This window comes from Ahaetulla prasina, chromosome 7, assembly GCF_028640845.1.
Source record: "Ahaetulla prasina isolate Xishuangbanna chromosome 7, ASM2864084v1, whole genome shotgun sequence".
Lineage (NCBI taxonomy): Eukaryota > Metazoa > Chordata > Lepidosauria > Squamata > Colubridae > Ahaetulla > Ahaetulla prasina.
Genome location: NC_080545.1, coordinates 85854482 through 85874317, shown reverse-complemented (window position 1 = coordinate 85874317; position 19836 = coordinate 85854482). Strand labels below are relative to the sequence as shown.

General features: G+C 41.3%; 1 protein-coding gene across 4 annotated transcripts in view; it reads right to left on the bottom strand.

Moving 5' to 3' along the window:
* Positions 1-19836, bottom strand: part of CALD1 (caldesmon 1) — a 257710-nt gene that overhangs the window by 162288 nt on the left and 75586 nt on the right. For 2 of the 4 annotated variants that reach the window (XM_058189680.1, XM_058189681.1), the window contains one exon: positions 3434-3559. The exons of the other annotated variants lie outside the window; for them this stretch is intronic. The gene's annotated coding sequence lies outside the window, so the exon portion shown is untranslated. The remainder of the gene's footprint in view (positions 1-3433; positions 3560-19836) is intronic. 4 annotated transcript variants of the gene reach the window in all.

Sequence of the window (19836 nt, the reverse complement as noted above, 5' to 3'; positions counted from 1 at the left end):
TTACTCTGAATCTCTTTTATAGAGGTGCTTACTTCTGGTCTCAATCACCTACTAGGAGGTTAACCAGGTTCTGGCAGTGTGGGGGAGTCTGAGCATTAGATAATTTCTGCAGCCCTCCTATTTGTAAATCCTGTACTGAGCCAGATGGTTTATTGTTATTATTATCATTGGCTCTTATTCATGTTGGCTTTACTTGAAGTTTATTTGTATTTTATGCTGACTATTGGAAGCTGCCTTGGAAGAATTTTAATCCTAAAGATGGCCTATAAAGATTTAAATAAAATAAATCAAGAAATTCTTGAAAGTGAACCTCCGGTGACCCTCTTTCCTCCTTTTATAGGAATTATAGCAGAACTGTCAGAAAGGGTTTATCCTTTTTTTTAACAAAAAATGTGTTCAAGATGCACTGAAAATATAATTTATTTGGCCAAGGGCATTTTAAATGCAGTGTGTGTTTTTATCTCTATTTTCATTTTTTTAAATTGTTCCTTCCCTTTTCTTTTTTCCAAAATACAGAAAGGGCAGGATAGTCACATAGGAACTACATTAGAGAGATAACAGACAGTAGATAAAAAGGATTAAATCTGAAATGGCGAGAATAATAAGAACTTTAAAAGAATTTTAAAGATGATGATGATTTATCAAAACGACGCTTCAGAGCACTGCACACCAGAACAACTAGACACAAGAACAGTTTCTTCCTGAATGCCATCACTCTGCTAAACAAATAATTCCCTCAACACTGTGAAACTACTACTAAATCTGCATTATTATTAGTCTTCTCATTGTTCCCATCACCCATCTCCTTTCACTTATGACTGTATGACTGTAACTTTCTTGCTTGTATCCTTATGATTTATATTGATATTGATTGGTTCCTGTTTGCTTATTTGTACCCTATGACTATCATTAAGTGTGGTACCTTATGATTCTTGATGATCTTTTTTTTTATGTACACTGAGAGTATATGCACCAAAGACAAATTCCTTGTGTATTCTATTCTATTCTATTATTAGATAGGGCTAACAAAATCAATTGTAGTCCAAGCTATGGTTTTCCCAATAGTAATGTATGGCTGTGACAGCTGGACCATAAAGGAAGGTTGAGTGTTCAACCATAACGGAAGGTTGAGTGTGATGCTTTTGAATTGTGGTGTTGGAGAAGACTCTTAAGAGTCTGTTGGACTGCAAGGTGATCAAGTCACTCAATGCTGACTGTTTTTTGGAAGGACAGATACTGAAGCTGAAGCTCAAACACTTTCGCCACCGAAAGAGAAAAGAGGACTCATTGGAAAAGACCCTGATGTTACGAAAGATTGAAATTGAAGGAAGTTAGCACCCACCCTTCTCCTAGACTAATGAAATATTTTAGGAAATATTAAAAAAGACAGAATATTATGTTTCCCTGGGTGAGAAAAGAAGACACATGTTTTTAAAGACAAAACAGCTTCCTGCAGCTCCCTGCCTCCCCCCCACATTCAGCTCCAGGGTGATGGGATTAAGACATGGCCCTCAGGACATGGTAGGATTAGCCCTCTACCCATCTAGCAACAGAACTCACCACATGGCACCTGAGGAGACTGCATCACTTAGCAAGGCTCAACCAAACCTGGGATTCAGGACAGCCTACAGCAGGGGTCTCCAACCTTGGTCCCTTTAAGACTTGTGGACTTCAACTCCCAGAGTCCCTCAGCCAGCTAAGCTATTTTCTGCTTTTGGGATCTCCGGCGTTAGTCTGGAGAGCCTAACTTGCTAATATTACCAACCAAACCATTCAGAAATTCAGTGTCATGACTAAACACAATGATAAAACTGGCTGTGGATGAAATACCCCGAAATAAAAATCAAAGATTGTAGGTTTGTGTCCTGAATACATTATGATAGCCTGCAGGTTGTCAAAACCATCATGAAAAACAAGGGGGCAAAGTTCAAACTACTCCAGCCAGCACCCTCTTGTCCAAAACCACTGTCTTAGACAACATCTCTAGATACCTATTATAGTCGGAAGCCTCCAATTATACATCAAATTGTGTAGATTTCATGCTTTTAAAGACTCAAGTTTTTGCCCAAGGCTGAGGTCTTTCAGAAAATACCATCGTCAACAAAAGACGCTGTTCCCCCCCAAAAAAACATAGCAATTGAAGTATTGAAGTGGGCAAGAGACGATGAATAGATGATTTCTCTTTTTGGTTGTTGTTCTGTTTTGCTTTTCTTTTTCTCTCCCTTTCTTTTCTTTTTTTAGGTAGGTGACATGATTAGAAGTTAGGCAGGATAGAAAGAAAATGTTTTTTGAATAAAGGGTGATATGATTAAAAGTTAGAATAAGAGACAGAAATAAGAGAGGGGAATATTAGTGTATACACTTTTATGTAATAAAATAAGAGCGATAACAAGAAAAAATGTACAATGTAAGCCGCCCCGAGTCATCGGAGAAGGGTGGGATATAAATGTAAATAAAAAATAAAAAATAAAAAAAAATATGGAATAATTGAATAATGATAGACTGTAACTTAATATAAATGTGCATTATTATGATTAGAAATATATAAGTTGATTGAATGTAATCATTATGATTAATCTTATTAGTTCTATTTGTATTAGAATGCATGAAACCCAGGTGCCACACTATTCATGCATTGATACCGTGTTTCCCCGAAAATAAGACCCTGTCTTGTATTTTTTTGAACCTCAAAATAAGTGCTTGGCCTTATTTTCAGGGAGGTCTTTTTATTTTGGGGCGCGTGGAGCAAGACAGGGCTTCTCTTGCCATGTTACCTGATTTCCAGCTGTCTCCCTAACCCTAACCAGAAGAATTGGCGGGGACCAGCTGCACATGTGTTTAAATATTTTTGAGGAGTGCTTATTTTCAGGGAGAGGTTATTTTTGAGGGGGGCGTTATTTTATCATATGTGTTCAAAAGCCCAATTGGGCTTATTATCAGGGGATGTCTTATTTTTGGGGAAACAGGGTATGTTTATAAATTTTTTAAAAAAAAACTTGGGGAGGGGGAGATGCTGTTTAAGTTTTGTGTTTTTAGCCTAACAGACCCAGTTGATATTGCAAAGCCATTGTTTGTTTGACTGGTGCTGGCTTACACTACAAAGTGAGTGGCGAAGACAGTCAGTCTCACTTTGAGACAAGGATACAAACCTAAGCTTCACGGTAGATGACCTATGACAGATTTCACTCTTTGCAGAAAACAGATTTTAAAAACCTAAAAGGACATTTCTCTTTTTTAAAAGGCATATTTAACAACTTGAGACCTCTCTTTCTCTCTCTCTTTGTCTCTTGCTCCCTCTCCTTCCCTTTCCCTCGCCCTCTCGCTAACCCTCCCTCTCTCCCTCCCTCCCTCCCTCCCTTTCCCTCCTTCTCTCTCATCTACACTGGAAAATATGGGAATCTTAAGAGTAGATCATTTGGAGGATAAAAAATACCTTTCCACTATTCACTTTTGATGATAACACCAATTTTCTGTAGTGGTCTGACAAGCAAATGCAGCTTGGAATGAAGATTTTGAAGAACTGAAATGATGTAAAAGAATTCCCTCCAAGAATGTTTGCCTGAGGAAAAAGAGAAAGATAAAAGTTTGGCCTCTCATTTTTGTCAAGAGTCGGGTATAATTCTATGCTCTAAATCCAAGCTTGAATATAATTAATTCCCTCCCAAAAATGGACTACTCTTTTTATTTTTCAAACCCGATAAGCTCTGGAATTTATCTCACCCTGTCTTGACCAGCCTGGAAGCATTATACATAGATACATTGGAAGATGGGGTTAATTTAGAATGACAGTTCTGCATCTAGTCCAGATCAATTCCTTCAAAACAACCACTTCCCAAATGCAATGCTCAACATAGGATAACAAATCCATCAGGACAAGATTCCTGATGGGGAATGGGGTGTGTGTGGGGCCGCGGTGTGGCTCAGGCTGTAAGAAGCCTATTATTAAAACACAGCTGCCTACAATTACTGCAGGTTCTAGTCCCACCAGATCCAAGGTTGACTCAGCCTTCCATCCTTTATAAGGTAGGTAAAATGAGGACCCAGATTGTTGGGGGGGCAATAAGTTGACTTTGTAAATATACAAATAGAATGAGACTATTGCCTTACACACTGTAAGCCGCCTTGAGTCTTCGGAGAAAGGCGGGATATAAATGTAAACAAAATAAAATAAAAATAAATAAATAAATAAATTCAGCAGTCCATCTGTGTTTAAAAGACAAAGGCCACTCTTTTGAAGACAGCAAAGGTCACATTTTTGATAGAGAGGACCACTGGTTTGAATGAGTGGTCAAACAAGTCATCTATGGCAAAATTGAACACCTCTGTCTCAAAGGGGAAGGATAAGACATCCTCTCTCTCAGTAGTGAAATCTAAATTTCTTTCCTGCCGGTTCTGTGGGCGTGGCTTTTGTGGGTGTGGCTTGGTGGGAGGGTCATGTGACTGGGTGGGCGTGGCTATGTAACCATGTGACTGGGGGATCAAAAGACAGAAACTCACTAACAATGTCCTGCTGGAGCAGGGTTGGACTAGATGACCTCCAGGTCCCTTCCAGCCCTGGATTATCCTCTGAAGCTGCGTCTAGTGCCAGGTTTGTAGTCCTTCCTTCCTCTCCTTTTTCCTCCCTCCCCCCCTCTTTCTTTCTTTCTTTCTTTCTTTCTTTCTCTCTCTCTCTCTCTCTCTCTCTCTCATACACACACACACACACCGTTTTTTGCCTAGCAGGCTTCAGCTTTTTTACCTTTTAAAAATGCTTTTAAAGGTAAAAAAAAAGGCTCTGACAATCAGGCACCTCAGCTGGGATCATCAGAGCCTTGTTTTAACCCTTTAAAAGCATTTTTTTACAACCTCTTCAGCTGAAGAGGTTGTTAAAAAAATGTTTTTAAAAGTAAAAAAAAAAGGCTCTGTGGATCACGTGGCTTAGCTGGGCATGGGTGGGGGCAGGGATTTTGCTACTGGTTCTCCAAACCACCCTCCGCCATTGCTACCGGATTGGCTGATCCGGTCCAAACCAGGAGCATTTCACCCCTGATCTATCTCCAGTGTACAATACAGAACTTTCAGCAGTTCCAGGAAGGCTCCACACCTATTTGCACTAGTATTCAGGTGACCCTGAGGATACAGATAAACCTCCAAGTGGCCTCAACAACTCTCTAAAAAGGATGCAAATGACCAGCTGTCTGCAAGGAGTATAAATTCTTCCATTCCCCACCATCCAGTCAGAGCTGAAGAAGCTTCTTGGATGAGAAGCGAAACGTCTTCAAAGATGAACCAGAAAGTCCAGCTGCCTCTTGAAAAAGCACCTTTGGGACAAGGGCCCCACAGTTCAATCCCAAGCTACAAATCTTCTCTTCTACTGGCATGATAGAATTATGTAACAGTTGGTCTCCAGCAGTAAGTTTCAATTTCAGTCGCTACTGGTTTGCTCGCGGGCGTGTGCGCTCTCATACACGCGCACAACAGTTCTGCGCATGCACAGAAATGTCCAGGTGAGTGGGCAGAGCCTCCTACCACTACCGGTTTGCCCAATCCGGGGCGAACCAGTAGCAACCCACTGGTCTTCAGACTTACAAAGATCAATAGATCAAATTTTTCTATTATTGGTAAAAAAAAGAACTGCTTCTCTGTCAGATCACAGAAAAAGTATTAGAAAGAAGCTCAGAAAGACTCTGTCCTAAATCCCATGGCGATACATTGGTTCTAAATGGGAAATAGTTGAGCTGCTGGAATTCTTGGAACCCATTTTTCTCTACAAATCATACAAAGAGAACTGTATGAGGATTTGGTTCCCTTTTATTTCATTTCTTTTGTTTTATTGTTATTGAATTCAATTTATGCAGCTGCCTACTCCATCTTGCATAATCAACTTTGCGAGAGGGGAACAGAAAAACCATCAAATGAATTAAAAAAAAAAAGAACGAATAACAGAATGAAAGAGTTGGGAGGGACCTTGGAGGTCTTCTAGTCTAACCCCCTGCTCCTGCACCTCTGGAGCCACATGTGGTTTTTTCACCCCTCTCCTTCGGCTCCCTGTCACTCAAAATATGCGTCACAATCGCCAATTTGTGACACCCGCCAGCACGTAAGTTATTGAGCTTTTCGACTCCAACCATGGATAAATCCAAGAAAAAAAAGTTTCAGAAGAAAACAGAAGGTTTAATTCAACTACATGCGCTAGTTTTGCAGCCGCTCAAGAAACAGTCAGGCACGGGAAGGGTTTTGTGGCTCCCGGTGTTTTCTTTTCTGTGGGAAACCAGTCCAAATAGCTTTTTGAGTGTTTAAGGTTGCAGATCCCTGCCCTATACCATTTTAGACAAATGGCTATCCAATCTCTGCTTAAAAACCTCTAGTCTTGGGTACCTAAAAGTTTTGGAGGCAAGTTTTTCCACTGATTAATTGTTCTAACGGTCAGGAAATCTTTCCTTAGTTCTAGGTTGGTTCTCGCCTTGAGAGAAGGATCATAATATCAAACAATGTGTCACAGGCTAGCTGACCATCTCCCATGCCAGAAAGAGGTATGGGTTTTGGGCAGCCACCCAAGACATTGAGAACTAATAATGCCAACTAAGCAACACATAGCTTTCCAGGTGCTTTAGAACATAATTCCTGTCAGCCACATTTAGGGACTAGAACAGGGGTCTCCAACCTTGATCCCTTTAAGACTTGTGGACTTCAACTCCCAGAGTCCCTCAGCCAGCAAAGCTGGTTGAGGAACTCTGGGAGTTGAAGTCCACAAGTCTTAAAGGGACCAAGGTTGGAGACTCCTGGACTAGAACATTTGTTTTGCAATTCCAGAAGTCCTTGCCAAGGAAGTATGGGAGATTTCTTTTTATAGATGATCCTTTGATTCCTTAGCTGATTTGGTTGGAAACAAAAAAAAGTTCTCTTCCTAGCAAATCCTCATTCCAGGCTAGAGTTAACTTTCATCTGGTGCCAAATTAATATGACCTTCAAGGAAAAGACCATGAAAACTGACATGAAAGAGTGATTCCAAGTTTTTTCGTTTACTTTGAATTACATGGTAATTCCAGAGACAAATACTTTTAAGGAGTGCCTTTCCACCAATATTGTTTTACTGGTTTTGTTAACTTATTTATCTTTGGGGAAAGATCTACATTTGGTGAGGTTTACTCCTCAACAGAAAAAGTATCGGCGAGTATTCTTATGATCCAGTTCTACTCTCCCATCCTAATCCCCTCACCAACAACTGACCTCCTCAATCTATTTCCAAATAAAGAATATTAGTGATTTGCCAAAACATTTTCTATGCAAGAATTACAGCCCCCACATTCTCTAGTTAGTAAAAGGCTCCGCTGAGATGCGGCTTATAAGCTTCCTCCCCTGCAGAGAACAGCTTCATCGCTTATCCCATAATATCTGCTGTAAGCATCTTCTCACCCATCAATCTCAGTGGAGGGAAAGCGATAAAAAGGAAGAAACTGGTGTTGATGGATCATCTCGACACACAACAAGCACTGCCTACAACGGGTGGTAGCAGGAAATGGAAGGAGACCAGCCAATTTATTTGGCCTCCAACCTCACTTAGATTTGATTGATTGATTTCTCCATTTTGGCCCCAAAGGCTGACCAATCAAAAAAGCCCTCAGTTCAACATGCAGTACATCTGTCCCACTCTAGCCCTCAGGATATGTCCTATTCGTATTACTTTATATATATTTACAATGTTTTATCAACAACAATAAAATACAAAAGAAAAAACATACATCCAACACTAATGACAAAAAAAATAATGTACAAAAAAGGAAAAAAATGACCCAAATATCAAATAAGTCTAACATTAAACATTAAAAGAATCCATCCAGGCTGGATGCTGAAAAAAATAAAATTAACATAACATAACATAACATATAACATAACATAACAACATAACGTAACGTAATACTGATAAATTATCTTCCCTTTACCTAATGGGTCTACAAATAGTTATACACTTTCTCATACTTATTTAACATGAATACTACATTATATAAACAAATATTCCAGATGAGGAGATCTCTGTCTAATAATCAAATCGACTAGATATCTCCTATTTTTACATCCAGTGATGAAGCATCCACAACTTTTGAAGCAACAGCGTGCCTTCAGAAGTTGTGAGTGCTTCATCACTGGGGTTTTTGAAGAAGAGACTGCACTTGTCTGAAATGGTATAGGGTTTCCTGCTTGAGCAGGGGGTTGGACTAGAAGACCTCCAACGTCCCTTCCAGCTCTGTTCTGAATTTGAATTTGACCTTGAAAACTCAATTTAATAACCCTTAAATATTCAGGATTAGGGAGTGGCATCTGAGGCTGATTTATTTTATTTTTTTATTATTTATTTATTTGTCAATCATATATAAGATAACAGGTAAAAGTATAAACATAATTTGGATACATGAAAAGAGTAAGTAAAAAAGGAATATTAGGACAGGGACGGCAGGCACGCAGGTGCACTTATGCACGGCCCTTACAGACCTCTTAGGAATGGGGTGAGGTCAACAGTAGACAGTTTAAGCTTAGAGTTTTGGGGGTTTGGGGAAGAAGCTACAGAGCTACAGAGTCAGGTAGTGCATTCCAGGCATTAACAACTCTGTTACTGAAGTCATATTTTCTGCAATCCAGTTTGGAGTGGTTTACCTTGAGTTTGTATCTATTATTTGCTCGTGTATTGTTGTGGTTGAAGCTGAAGTAGTCATTGACAGGTAGGACATTGTAGTAGATAACTTTATGTACTATGCTTAGGTCAGACTGAAGTTGGCGTAGTTCTAAGTTGTCCAAGCTCAAAATTTGGAGTCTGGTGGCATAAGGTATTTTATTGCGAATAGAGGAGTGGAGGACTCTTCTTGTGAAATATCTCTGGACTCTCTCGCTATCAACCAAGTGTAGAAGAACATTCACACTCCATACTTCAGCTGAAATGGTATTATTACCCTCCCTTTTATTTTCCTGGCTGCTGCTGTTGCTGCTACTATGACTTCAATATCTTAAAACAGAGAAGGAGAAGGATCCTGCAGCATCAGCATCAGCATCAGTCTTTTCTTGCTCCTTTGATGGATTAAGATCAGCATCCACTCCCTCTCTTGCCTGCATGCCAGCCAGCCAGGAATGTCTGCAGGTTGGTGTCAAAAAGTCGAGATTTCTGACACCACCCTGCTTCACAGACACACGTTTTAAACGGTTGGGTTTTGTCTGTAAACTTGCAGCTGCCACCTTGACTTCTGTTGATGTCTCTGCAGCCGTCCCCTGCAGCCATCCCTCAAGTCACGTGCAAGTGCTGATGAAGAGCGACAAGGAGCCTATGGTCAATAAGCTGCCATGATGGAAAAAACAGCAGCTGCAGAAAACGGAGGTCAATTCAACTTTGTTATTTTTAATTAAAAATAAAGTCAGTTTTTGCTCTGGGTGAACTGGTTAGCATTCCATTAGTATCCTCAGAGGGAAGAAGCGGGAAACATGTTTTTGTTTGATTTATTCTAATTAAAATTTGTAGAGAGAATAACCCCTGGTTGGAAAACCAGGTGAGCCTGAAAAAGGCAATAAATAGCCATCTGAGATGGCAGAAGAGCTGTGGTGGCACAGTGCCCACAGATGGGCGTTCGATCCTCACCAGGCTCAAGGTTGACTCATCCTTCCATCCTTCCGAGGTGGGTAAAATGAGGACCCAGATTGTTGGGGGCAAAATGCTGTCTTTGTAAACCACTTAGAGAGGGCTGCAAAGCACTATGAAGTGGTGTATAAGTCTGTATGCTATTGCTGTTGTGCTATTGCTAATGTCATTCAGCACATTACAGAAACAATGCTACCCGTTGGCTTTAACCACGCTTTAACCATACCTCAGTGTTGCTTTCTTTTTCATGCCTTCTGAATCCTTGGTTTTTATTTCACCTGCTCTTAGATTTTAAGTGTGGTGTAATACAGGTAGTCCTCGACTTACAACCGCAATTGAGCCCCAAAAATACTATTCCTAACAAGACAGTTAAGTGAATTTTGTCTCCTGTTACAACTTTCCTTGCCACAGTTCTTAAGCAAATCACTCCAGTTGTTACATCAGTAACACGGTTGTTAAGCGAATCTGGCTCCCCCATTGATTTTGCTTGTCAGAAGACCGCGAAAGGTGACAACATGACCTTGGAACAGTGCATCCGTCATAAATACATGCCAGTTGCCGAGCATCCGAATTTTAATCACGTGACTACAAGGATGCTGCAACAGTCATATGTGTGAAAAACATAAAGTCTCTTTTTTCAGTGTCATTCAAATTGTCACTAGAATAGAATAGAATAGAATAGAATTCTTTATTGGCCAAGTGTGATTGGACACATAAGGAACTTGTCTTGGTGCATATGCTCTCAGTGTACATAAAAGAAAAGATACGTTCATCAAGGTACAACATTTACAACACAAATGATGGTCAATATATCAATATAAATCATAAGGATTGCCAGCAACAGTTACAGTCATACAGTCATAAGTGGAAAGAGATTGGTGATGGGAACGATGAGAAGATTAATAGTAGTGCAGATTTAGTAAATAGTTTGACAGTGTTGAGGGAATTATTTGTTTAGCAGAGTGATGACCTTCGGGGAAAAACTGTTCTTGTGTCTAGTTGTTCTGGTGTGCAGTGCTCTATAGCATTGTTTTGAGGGTAGGAGTTGAAACAGTTTATGTCCAGGATGTGAGGGATCTGTAAATATTTTCACGGCCCTCTTCTTGATTCGTGCAGTATACAGGTCCTCAATGGAAGGCAGGTTGGTAGCAATTATTTTTTCTGCAGTTCTAATTATCTTCTGCGTCTGTGTCTTTCTTGTTGGGTTGCAGAACCGAACCAGACAGTTATAGAGGTGCAGATGACAGACTCAATAATTCCTCTGTAGAACTGAATCAGCAGCTCCTTGGGCAGTTTGAGCTTACTGAGTTGGCGCAGAAAGAACATTCTTTGTTGTCCTTTTTTAATTATGTTTTTGATGTTAGCTGTCCATTTGAGATCTTGCGATATGATAGAACCTAGAAATTTAAAGGTTTCTACTGTTGATACTGTGTTGTCTAGTATTGTGAGAGGTGGAAGTATGGAAGGGTTTCTCCTAAAGTCTACCACCATTTCTAAAGTTTTGAGTGTGTTCAGTTCCAGATTGTTTCGGTTGCACCACAAGGCTAGTCGTTCAACCTCTCGTCTATATGCAGATTCGTCATTGTCTCGAATGAGACCAATCACTGTTGTGTCATCTGCGAACTTCAGTAGTTTAACAGATGGATCATTGGAGATGATTGGTATACAGAGAGAAGAGAAGTGGGGAGAACACACAGCCTTGGGGGGGGCCTGTGCTAATTGTACAGGTATTTGATGTGATCTTGCTTAGCTTCACCTGCTGCTTCCTGTTTGTTAGGAAGCTTGTGATCCACTTACAAGTCTGTTCCGGTACCTGTAGCTGGTTTAGCTTAGTTAGAAGAGTGTCTGGGATGATGGTATTGAATGCTGAACTAAAGTCTACAAAGAGGACCCTTGCATAGGTCTTTGGAGACTCAAGATGTTGTAGGATGTAGTGCAGGGTCATATTAACAGCATCATCTGTTGATCTATTTGCTCGGTATGCAAATTGCAAGGGGTCAACTCCAGGGGAAGGATACTGTCAAATCTCCATTCCCACCTCACTCCAGGGGAAAAATATTGTAAAATCTCCATTCCCTCCCCACTCCAGGGAAAGGAAACTGTAAAATCTCCATTCCCTCCCCACTCCGGGGGAGGATACTGTAAAATCTCCATTTCCACCCCACACCGGGGAAGGATACTGTAAAATCTCCATTCCCTCCCCACTCCAGGGGAAGATTACTGCAAAATCCCCATTTCCTCCCGATCAGCTGGGACTCGGGAGGCAGAGAATAGATGGGGGCGGGGCCAGTCAGAGGTGGTATTAACCGGTTCTCCGAACTACTCAAAATTTCCACTACTGGTTCTCCAGGACTGGTCAGAACCTGCTGAAATCCACCTCTGCACTAAATGAATGGTTGTAAGCCGAGAACTACTTGTACTGCAGACTGGAGTGAGGGGTGGGTGTTCTAAGAACTTTCTCATGTGCAAAAAAAAAAAAATCACTGCAGAAAAAAATCCATAAATGTGACAAAGCTTGTAGTTCAGTTTTTTTCTATATATCTATATCTATCTATCTCTATCTATCTATCTATCTATCTATCTATCTATCTATCTATCTATCTAAAAACTCAGAGGGTTTAGGATTTAGAAGGCTGGTTTCTAAAGTACTTTATAAAACTGAGACTGGAAATTGAGCCACTGATTACAGGTTGCATCTCAGAACAGAAACGGATGCTTTGCACCATGCTCTGTGTATCAACAGCTCAGTTGTACCTTGGACAGTGAGTAAAATTAATAACAAGAATCCAGTTGCAGATAAACAGTATAACTGTTTAAGGGCTCTTTCTCCCAAAGAGAAGAAAATTGGCCTTTGACTTAACATGCCTCCTCTTAGGCACCGCCAGATGTGTGCTAAAAGCCACTGGAAAACACAGTCAGAAACCTTGCGGTGATTGTGAGACGCAAATGGTTAAAAGCCAACCAGTTGTCTCCCCCTTTGTCTTCAGGAAACGCAAACGGCATTAAGTTATTTACAGCAAGTCAGGACTGCTGTGGTTCTCATGGGAAACTTTTAAGTGCTGACGGTTGGTGCTTAACTGTTGTCTAGACTCTACACCAGTTTATGAAGAGCACCAGCTTCTTGCCATCAATCCACAAAAGTCTTCCTGTTCCTCTAAGAACCAAGGAAGGAAAAAAAGAAGCAGCGGTTGGGATGGAGGCAAAACCAGCCACTCCTATTCTGCTTGCCAGGCTAGGAACATCCTTTAAATTCAGGTTGCCAGTTATCATTTATTATTTTCTCTCATAACATCTGAATAATATAATTTGGATTCTTCTGTTTCTGCTTCTGTTCTCTTCCTCTTCCTCCTCCTCTTCCTCCTCCTTTTTTTACCACTTTGGGTGTCAAGGGAGATATACAGCTCTGGTTCTTGCTCTTCTGGCAGCCTCAGCCTATTATTCCTCATTGCCAAGCATTTTTGTGTCACCCCCACAGCCTCCCCATGATTGTCATCCGTGCCAATCGTACCTCCTTTTTTTGATCCAAGGTGGCGCCGCCAAAGGCTGCCTCGGTGAAATGCTCTCTAATGGTTTCTTTATTTTTAATTATTCTCTGCGACTCACTACGGATTTCTTACTCACAAGTTGTTGTTAGTTGTGAAGTCGTGTCCGACCGATCGTGACCCCATGGACAACGTTCCTCCAGGCCTTCCTGTCCTCTACCATCCCCCGTAGTCCATTTAATCTCACACTGACTGCTTCAGTGACTCCATCCAGCCCCCTCATTCTCTGTCGTCCCCCTTTGCCCTCAATCTTTCCCAGCATTAGGCTCTTCTCCAGTGAGATCTTCCTTCTCATTAGGTGGCCAAAGGATTTCAGTTTCATCTTCAGGATCTGGCCTTCTAAAGAGCAGTCAGGGTTGATCTCCTCTAGGACTGACCGGTTGGATCACCTTGCAGTCCAAGGGACTTGCAGGAGTCTTCTCCAGCACCAGAGTTCAAAGGCCTCAATTCTTTGGCACTGAGCTTTTCTTATGGTCCAACTTTCGCAGCCATACATTGCAACTGGGAAAACCATTGCCTTGACTAGACGCACTTTTGTCGGCAGGGGGATGTCTCTGCTTTTTAGTCCGCTGTCTAGATTTGCCATAGCTTTCCTCCCCAGGAGCAAGTGTCTTTTAATTTCTTGGCTGCAGTCTCCATCTGCAGTGATCTTGGAGCCCAGGAAAATAAAATCTGTCACTACCTCCATTTCTTCCCCATCTATCTGCCAGGAATTGAGAGGAATTACTCACGAGACCATCTGCTAAAAATCAAGCAATGTTTCTTTAAATTTGTACCCTATCATGAAATGTTGTACCTTTATGAAGGTACAACACTTCATGATAGGGTACAAATTTTCTTTTATGTACACTGAGAGCATATGCACCAAAGACAGATTCCTTGTCTGTCCAATCACACTTGGTCAATAAAAAAAATTCTATTCTATTCTATTCTATTCTATTCTATTCTATTCTATTCTTCCAGCTCTATCCCTTTCAAAAGCTTCATGGAGCAAAGTGAGGCACCACGGTATCTTGACCTAGCGGGGAGAGGAGGCAACCAATGACCAGGTAACCAAATGGGACAAACGTGCCCACCAAGCACCTACATGATCGCATATCTGAACATCACAAAAATCTCTTTGCAGTATTTCCCTGTGACATAAGCTGGCCTGGAAGCAAATCGGCTGAGATGCAAAGAGGTGCTGAAATTTTGAAAACAAAGGTGCACGGTTCTGATCCCAGGCTAATGCAGACTGAAAAATATCTCATATAGAAAGAGAAAGACAAAGAAGCAAAAATAGCCCACACATGGGCACATCATTGTACAGGTAGTCCTTCTTTAGTGACTGTTCAAAGTTACAACGGCATTGAAAAAAATGACTTATGACTGTTTTTCACACCTATGACTGTTGCAGCATCCCCACGTTCACATGATCAAAATTCAGATGTTTGGCAACTGATTCATAGTTACGACTGTTGCTGTGTCCCAAGGTCATGTGATCCAGTAGTGGGTTTCAAATCCCGTCGCTACTGGTTTGCTCATGGGTGTGCACTCACGTGTGAGCACAGCACTTCTGCACATGTGCAGGAGCGTCTGGGCAGGTGGGCGGAGCCTCCCGCCACCGCTGCTACCGATTCAACCGATCCGGGGCAAACCAGTAGCAACCCACCACTGATGTGATCCTCTTTTGCAACCTTCTGACAAGCAAAGTCAATGGGGAAGCCAGATTCGCTTAACAACCGGGTTACTAATTTACCAACTTCAGTGATTCACTTAACAACTGAAGCAAGAAAGGTCGTAAAATGGGGCAAAACTCACTTAACAAATGTCTCGCTTAACAATAGAAATTTTGGGCTAAATTGTGGTTGTAATTCAAGGACGATCTGTACTAAAACTCTTGGATCTGTTTATACAAAAAAGTGATTCATAGGGCAACAACAATGAATAGAATAGAATAGAATAGAATAGAATAGAATAGAATAGAATAGAATAGAATAGAATAGAATAACAGAGTTGGAAGGGACCTTGGAGGCCTTCTAGTCCAACCCCCTGCCCAGGCAGGAAACCCTACACCATTTCAGACAAATGGCTATCCAACATTTTCTTAAATTTTTCCAGTGTTGGAGCTTTTACAACTTCTGCAGGCAAGTTGTTCCACTGATTAATTGTTCTAACTGTCAGGAAATTTCTCCTTAGTTCTAGGTTGCTTCTCTCCTTGATTAGTTTCCACCCATTGCTTCTTGTCCTGCCCTCAGGTGCTTTGGAGAATAGTTTGACTCCCTCTTCTTTGTGGCAACCCCTGAGGTATTGGAACACTGTTATCATGTCTCCCCTAGTCCTTTTTTTCATTAACTGAGTAGACATACTCAGTTCCTGCAACCGTTCTTCATATGTTTTGAATAAATTGAATAAATGGATCTCAAATGGGCTAATTTACAGAACATGTCCCAAATTTGGGATCCATGACTCCCACAGAATTGAAATTTGGCAAAGTCGTGGCTGGTTCCATACTGTCGCACTGCCACATTGAGCTGTGGCCACCTGATCATTATTTTCAAAGCTCCCTGCCAGCTTCCTACACAAAAAGTCAGTGGGGAAGCTGGCAGGAAGTTGGAAGTTGCTACCACTGTCACTCCTTTTTTGGCCCACACGGGGTCATTCTATTTCTTTGTTTAGTTAAGGAAATGTCTCTGAAACAATGACCCAATGGGTCACAGGTTACCTCGTATAAATAGAAAGCACTGCTCCTTTGAAATTGCATTTGTTGATCTGTGGTTCCCTGGCGGTGCAAAACCACAATTCTCAGCATGGGAGGATAGGAGAGTACCGAGTCTGAGCAGCTACACAATGATGCTAATTCTTTGCCCTGCTTTGCATACAGGGAAGGTGGAAAGGAACAGCTCCGTAGCAAGATTTCAGCTTCTTGAGCCAAAGTGGCGCAGTGGTTAGAGCGCGGTACTGCAAGCTACTTCAGCTGACTGCTAGCTGCAGTTCGGCAGTTCAAAATCTCACAGGCTCAAGGTGGACTCAGCCTTCCATCCTTCCAAGGCAGGTAAAATGAGGACCCAGATGCACTATGAAACGGTATGTAAGTCTAAGTGCTATTGCTATTCTACAGTTCCCAGCTGGCATGGACAAAAACCATATCTAGAAATCTCACTTCAAATATATCCAAATGTTTGCAGAACGGAGAAGGCACTAAGGGGGAAAAAAGTGGAATTATTGCTAAGCACTTGGGACTGATGGACATTTTATTTTTTTAAAAAAAATTATATCCAGCTAAGAGTATTTACTAAATTGAATGCCTAGTCACATATAGTCCTCCCACTGAATGCCGAGTTCGTGTCATCATACTTTCTGAGACAGCCATCCACTCTCTCTCTCTCTCTCCATAGTATTAGTTCTCCAAAATGAAGATCACTTTAGAGTGCCTGGTCAGGCATTTGGAATGCCTAGCAAAAAAATTCCCCCCAAAATCCCCTTTTGACTTTTTCCCATCCACTTGAAGACCTTGGTCAAATGCCCAACATTCTTTCTGAGAACTTGGAGGAATGAAGTCCGTATGTGACAATATGTTACATCTCCCCTCCTGTGTTAGAGAGGCGATGAAGATAAAAGATCAGAAGCCCCTTAATGACAGTTGAGTCTCTAGTTGCATATTTAACTGGTTTGAAGTTGCTGCTGAATTTCATGGGAAGAGGAAAGCAATGAACGTTTCTCTGTACTTATACAACAGTGTGGTGTACTTTGTTGAAGAGTAGAATTAATTTATTTATTTTATTTGTCAAACACAACAGTATATATAAGTATAAGCATGAAATAACCATACAAATAGGATATAATCAAAGGAAACATTAGGACAGGAACGGTAGGCACGCTGGTGCTCTTATGCACGCCCCTTACAGACCTCTTAGGAATGGGGTGAGGTCAATAGTAGATAGTTTTTGGTTAAAGCTTTGGGGATTTTGGGAAGAGACCACAGAGTCAGGTAGTGCATTCCAGGCATTAACAACTCTGTTACTGAAGTCATATTTTCTACAATCAAGATTGGAGCAGTTCACATTAAGTTTAAATCTATTGTGTGCTCGTGTATTGTTACAATTGAAGTTGAAGTAGTCTTCGACAGGAAGGACATTGTAGCAGATGATTTTATGAGTTATACTCAGGTCATGCCGAAGGCGGCGGAGTTCTAAATTTTCTAAACCCAGGATTTCAAGTCTGGTGGCATAAGGTATTTTGTTGTATTCAGAGGAGTGGAAAACTCTTCTTGTAAAATATTTCTGGACACACTCAATTGTATTAATGTCCGAAATGAGGTGTGGGTTCCAGACAGGTGAGCTATATTCAAGAATTGGTCTAGCAAATGTTTTGTATGCTCTGGTTAGTAGTGTAATCTTTCTGGAGAAGAAGCTACGCAAGATTACGTTTACAACTCTTAAAGCTATTTTTGCGATGTACGGTAGTTGCAGTGGGCTTTGGCACTTAGATCATTTGATATGAAAACTCCAAGGTCTTTGACGGGTGAGGGTCATCTATAAGATAATTAAGTAATTAAGCTTTGTTGAAGAGTAGAATTAAGACTACAGAGACCCAGATTCAAGCCCCCCTCATCCATCATTCTTTACTGGGTAAAACTGAGCCACTAACTCCCCCACAGTCATGTGATCCAAATGTGGGTGCTTGGCAACCAGCATGTATTTATGCCGGATGCAGCATCCCAATGTCATGTGATCGCCATTTGAGACTTTCCAGCCAGCTGCTGACCAGCAAAGTCAGTGTGGGAAGCTGGATTCACTTAATAACCACATAGTTCACTTAACAACTGCATTGATCTGCTTAAAATCTATGGCAAAAAAAGTTGCCAAATCAGGTGTGGTTCATTTAACAACCACCTTACTTAGCAATGCAAATTCTGGTCCCAACTGCAGTCGTTAAGTCAAGTACTACCTGTTACTTTATGCAATATTTCATCTAGAGCAAGGATCACCAAACTTGGCGACTTTAAGGCTGAGGAATCCTAGGAAGTGAAGTCCACAATTCTTAAAGTCAACAAGTTTGGCGACCTCTGATCTAGAGCAAAATGGAGATGCTCAAGCATTTCAAATAAAACATACAGAGCTTTGGTTTTTCTTAGGGAAAAGAAAAAGAATAGTTTTCACAGAGTTTTAGTATTTATAACTCCCTTTTCCTACAGTAGATGTGTATGTGTGTGCATACATGCGTTTTATTCATGAGCTTGGTCCTTATACTGATGTTCTGCCCTTGTGGCAGGATCTCCCATTGAAGGAATCGGTGATCTTTTAGTTCTGATGATATTTTTGAATCCAACGCTTCCTTCTCATAGTAGTGGAGCTTCTAGTCTCCTCTGGGTAGAGGTCATGAGTAGTAACCAATTAACATGTCATATTTTCATGCTGATCTGGGAAAGGAAGTTCATTCTGCATGCCGGGAAATTATGGGAACAAAGTTCAGTATATTTAGAGGGCACAAGACTGGCGGATGCTGAATTAAAGAGTTATTTAGGGATATCCAAAGAGTAAGACTTGATCGTGACAAGGCACATGTGCCTCCTACCACAATACAGAAATAGAAGAGGTCACATCTGTTTTATCACCCTTCTCGTTGGTATTGCAGATGCAAACATTGCTTAGCTTTTTTTCTAATGACCTTCAGGAATAACCAAGATCTACCAAAACATCTTCTGGACGAGTCATTTCTACAAGGGATATTCCTGCCTGACATTCTAGGCCACGGATGGTAATCATTAAGGCAATTGCACAGACACACACACACACAAATTGGGTCTAATGTCACTGCAATTAACGTAGGCCAAATAGCACTATGCTATTAGTCTATCAGAGGTACCAAACATCTGATTCCTGTTTTCACTGGAACGAAGCTATTTTGGCTGGAATTAGTCCAAGTTCTTGGCCTCTTTCCACCCCCCACCCCCACCCCACTCCCCGCTCAGAGTGTCTGTTCCATTTTCGGATGAGCAAAACTCTAAAAAAAAAATTCTAGTGCCATTAGGGGAGACCAGAATTCTTACACATTTGACACAGGTCAAAGCCAGGGACCTGGAAAGGAGATCCATTCGTCAATTTTTACCGCAATATAGTTTGAAAACTGCAAGCAAAAATAAATCAAAGCATGAATCTCTTTCATCGTGGTGCTGTTTCCTTGCTGGCAGCCAGGTAGAGACGTATTTATTATACTGGGCTTGCTAATTTTCCCAACCTCCTTTCCCCTATTCCATATTTTCTGGGTTTTTAACGCAGGCTGCTCTTGATAGCAGCGTTCCAATATTTAAGGGGCTGTCACAAAGAAGAGCAGGTCAATCTATTCTTCAGAGCAGGGGTCTCCAACCTTGGTCCCTTTAAGACTTGTGGACTTCAAATCCACAGCTTTGCTGGCTGAGGGACTCTGGGAGTTGAAGTCCACAAGTCTTAAAGGGACCAAGGTTGGAGACCTCTGCTCCAGAGCATATGAAGGCAGAAGTTATGAGGGAAACTAATCAAGGAGACAACCAATCTAGGACTGAGGAAAAATTTGCTGACAGTGAGAACAACTAACCAGTGGAACAACTTGCCTTCAGAAGCTGTGGGTGCTCCATCCCCAGAGGTTTTTAAGAAGAGATCGGACAACCACTTGTCTGAAATGGCATAGGTTGAACAAGAGGCTGGACTAGAAGACCTCTAAGGTCTCTTCCAA